Here is a 4756-nt window from a genome sequence, read left to right on the forward strand (position 1 = left end):
GTTTTTCTGCTTTAAGCCTGGGCAATTGGATTGTGACATGCCATGCTGATCACCACATCTAATGGGAACCCAGGTATCACCAACTGCTTTTATTTCTGTGGAAAATGAGAGGCTCCTTAAATTTTCATTATTCCTTTCTTTGTGTGTGTGTGCAGTTGTTTCCTCACCCACTGAGAAAATTTTGTACTTTCTTCCCTGGGGCTCTGCATCTGATGTCCACAGCCCATGTGATGAAATTTAATTGATAGATACAAGTATAGCTGCACTAGTTTCACAACACCATAAATTTTTGTGGAAATTAAGCTTCCGGGAAGGTGCCAATTTAGGAAGATTTGGTCCCATGACTGCCTTAACAATCTGTTTATGTTAAGACCTTTAGAAATGATGTCAGTGGATTTCATTAAATTATCCAGAGCGAGACATGCATTTGTGAGTTCACGAATTCTGGTTTTGTGAGTTCAGGAGGACTCATAAAGTCAGAATTCATGGCTCCACACTGGAAATTGTAACACAAAGTCCATGTCAGGGAAAAGCAGATTTGTGCTTAGAGTAACTGAATTCCACACAGCACACACAGTGGGGCCTATTCTACAACAGTGACAGGTACAAATATCTAACAAAAGCCTGTGCTTCCATTGACTTGAAAATCAATAATCAGTCCAAATTCAAAAATTTTCTGAATTCTGCTGCTCCAAAACCATCTAGCACATCACAGAACCAAAGTGCGCTTACATGCTAAATGTTTATTTTCTAATATTCAGAAAGATCCAGAGAGAAAAGCAGACCTGTGTGCTTCATTTTTAATACTACAAAAGACTTATCACTCTTCCTCCCAGCCAATTATTATTAATGAGAAATGAGCATTAGATTTCTAAACGTGATCTCCTTCCCTGATCCTCAGTTCTCACAGATCAAATCTTGTGTTGACCCATTTCTTCTGGTTTATCTCTAATTTCCTACATTGTTTTGCTCATTTTGTAATTCAGTAGTGCCTTCAAAGAAGTACTGCTGAGTATCTTTGAAGTAAAGAGAAACTGGGAAGTGATGCTGTGTTTATCTGTAAATTTTTCTTATACATTTTTCCTAGTCATCTACTTTGTTTGCATTCTAGAACCTGCACTGCCAGTGTGAAAGTGTTCCGCCGAGTGCAGGCTGGAGTGTTTCTTTTTAGTGGAAATGGACTACAGAGAAACTAGGGCAAAACTTGGGACACGTCTTTTGCTGGGGGTGGTGACATATCTTATTTAGTATTTGAGATGAGAGAAACAGGACTACTGTTCTCAAATCTTATTGTACATTTAAAAATAAACATTTTAAAAAGCTATTATCTGGGCTGTTGTTTACAGAAGTTTCTGTTCTGCCTGGTCCCACAGCCATTCAGTTGCAAAGAAACACACAGATGTCTACATTAACTAAAAACTGGTTGGCCTAGTAGCCCAGGATTTCTTATTAACAAACTCTTACACCTTATATTAACCTATAATTCTTATCTGTGTTAGCCACATAGCTTGGTATCTTTTATCAGTGAGGCATTCTAATCTTGCATCCTGTGCATCTGGTTGTCAACTGTAGACTGAGCCTTTCCTCTTCCCAGAATTCACCTGTTCTGGTCACCCTGCCTATAATTCCTGCCTGGCTACTGGCCAATGAGCATTTTATTAAACCAATACAAGTGACAAATCTTCAGGGTACAAGACCCTTGTTCTACAGTTCTCCCCATTTTTTATTCCCAAAACAAGAACTCTGAATCTAATCTCCTTTGTTTAGCTTTTTGATAGACCATTATTCATAACAACTTGTATGAATACAAGAAGTCAACCCTCTAAACAATAATAAGCATTCATAATTCATTTTTGGGAATGGGGACATAGTTTTCTAGGCCACTTCTTGATGACTGGGGAAACTTATAATCTTATAGGGACTTAAAGAAAATTTAGGATTATGATCCAGTCCTGACTGGAATATTCTATGAGGTTTGATCATCTCAGTCAGCAATCTTGAGGCTGTTCTGAATATAAAACTCAGAAGAAGCTCCAACAGAGTTTCTTTGAAAAGTTGGATCATCTGAGCCATCCACTCCTATCAGAGATTTCTCAGGATTTCTTCCTTGATCAAATCTGGGAGAGACTGTGGAGGGAAAAGGAGGGGAATGGGAGGGAAGGAGGGAATGGGAATTTGGATTGGCATTTTTTTATTAAAAATTTCCACCTCATCCCATTTGTCTCCCCCCCTTCCCCTCCCTCTCCAGACCAAAAAGCAGTCAGGGTTCCCTGCCCTGTGGGAAGTTCAAGGTCCTCCTTCCTCCATCCAGGTCTAAAAATTTTGCACGCAAATGGATGGAAATAGAAAACACTATCCTGAGTGAGGTAACCCAGACCCAAAAAGATGAATATGATATGTACTGATGAATATCTTGGATTGGTATTTTTTTAAGTTAAAAAAGTAGCCAGTCTTAAATAGATAGATAGATAGATAGATAGACAGAGATGATATAGATGATTAGATATAGATGTAGATATAGATATAGATATATCCAGTGTAGAAGGTGTTAAAGATGCTACGGAGATGGCAGAAGCAAAGATACAAGCTGTCCACTGGAACCTTGCCAGTAGGCCTTGAGCCTCATGGTACAATATAAAAGAAATTGGTTAATATAAAAGAAATGGGTTAACCAAAGAGCTAGCTAGCAATATGTTTAAGTGTTTGGCCAAGCAGGGATTTAAATAATATTGTTTGTGTGTGGTTATTTTGGGGCTGGGCAGCCAGAAACAAACAAGCAGCCTCCAACTACAGTGCAGATCTAAACAAAGAATTTTCAGCAGAAGAATCTCAAATGGCTGAATGCCATTTAAGGAATTGGTCAACTTCCTTAATCACCATGGAAATGTAAATAAAAATAACTCAGAGATACTGTCTTACACCTTTCAAAATGGCTAAGATCAAAAGTACTGAGGAGAGCTTTTGTTGGAGAGGATGAGGAATCAGGGGAGCACTCCTCTACCGCTGGCAGGAGTGCCAATATTTAATGTCACTGTCTGTGTGGCTACCCTTTTATGTTCCCTCTTGCCTGTACACTCAGGTAACAGTAAAGTCTTAGGCATCTTACTGTTGCTCTTTCTGAAATTTCACCCCTAGAATATATATAAATTTATGCTTCTTTGTTGCAGAGATGACTCGGTGGTTAATAACAGTGGCTGCTCTTCCACAGGTCGTGAGTTAAATTACCAGCATCCTCACGGTTCTTATAACCACCTATTGTGAGATCTGGTGCCCTCTTCTGCCTGGTAGGGATACAGGCATACAGAATACTCTATACATAATAAAGAAATACATTCTTAAAAAACATTTGTGTTTCTTATTTCTTATTCAAATTTTTTTATGTTCATTTTCTAGAAACTGTTGGAATTGGATGGGACAGTGATGATCCTTCCCAGAAGAATCCTGGCAATAGGCTTCCCAAGCTACAGTGACCAGAATGGAGGCTTTGAGAACAACAACTCAAGATTAATGCACTCACACAATCCTCCTGCTTTATATTTCAGGTTTACCAAAAGATACTGTCATGTACAACTTTGTACTGACTCACTCCCAGATCTATGTTCACATAAGAAGAAAACACAATCAAATTTGCCAGCTCACACTCAAGTATATGGCCAGCTGACACAGAAAGATTACTGACAGAACCAGTTATAGGAAAAAAATGCATCCCAGTTAACCTTAGCTACACTGTGAAAACCCACTCTAATATATTAGCATACTAATTACATAGACTCAGAACTGATAGCTTGGTGGTTGGATTAATTAATGTATCAATAATTATTACCCTATTCTGAGTTCTTTTACAGGGTGGACATCTGATGCAAATTACACAGATACCATCCAAATCCCCAAAGGAGGAAGAGGGTGGAGATTCAGTTAGTGAATCAGACTGCAGATTTTGGCTGGGATGTGTGTGGCTACAAAGGAGAAGGATCAGTGGAAGGTGAAGAAAGAGTCAGAGCAGCCAGAGAAACACTCAAAGTTTTGGGGCCTGGAGTCACTGCATGTCCCATCTGGGATTTGGAGACCTTTCACCAATGTCCAGATCACATAAGTCCCTCAGCTCTACCAGGACATTTCATCTCATGCAGCCTCATTTCTCCTTGTCTTCATCTCGGTGTTGTTAAATATTTCTTTTTTTTTCTTTTTTCTTTATTTATTTGTTTATAAAAATTTCCACTTCCTTCCCTCCTCCCCATACCCTCCCATTCTCCCCACTCCCTCTCCTCCCCCCCCACTCCCTCTCCTCCTCCCTCTCCAGTCCTATGAGCAGTCAGGGTTTCATGCCCTGTGGGAAGTTCAAGTTCCTCCCCTCTCCCTCCAGGTCTAGGAAGGTGAGCATCCAAACAGACAAGGATCCCAAGCAGACAGTACATGCAGTCGAAACAAGACCCAGTGCCATTGTAAATGGCTTCTCAGTCGACCCCCATGCCAGACACATTCAGAGACTCCGGTTTGTTTCTTTACCATGCTGATTTTTTTTTTTTAGAGCAGAGGTCACTCTTCATTTCATATCCCTTTCTTGCTTGAAAGTTCCAAATATACTCTGTTAATTCCACCAATATAGAACAAAATATGCCATCATTTAAAGTCAAATCTGAAGCAAGCTATTATTAAATACTGGTCAGGTAGAAGGGCTTTGGCATGGTTCAGATCCATGCTCTTGGGAAATGGCCCAGAATGACAACATTGTTATTGTTTATAAAAGACTCATGTT

The sequence above is a fragment of the Myodes glareolus genome, chromosome 6 (genome assembly GCF_982192425.1).
Source record: "Myodes glareolus chromosome 6, mMyoGla1.1, whole genome shotgun sequence".
In the NCBI taxonomy this organism is placed as follows: domain Eukaryota; kingdom Metazoa; phylum Chordata; class Mammalia; order Rodentia; family Cricetidae; genus Myodes; species Myodes glareolus.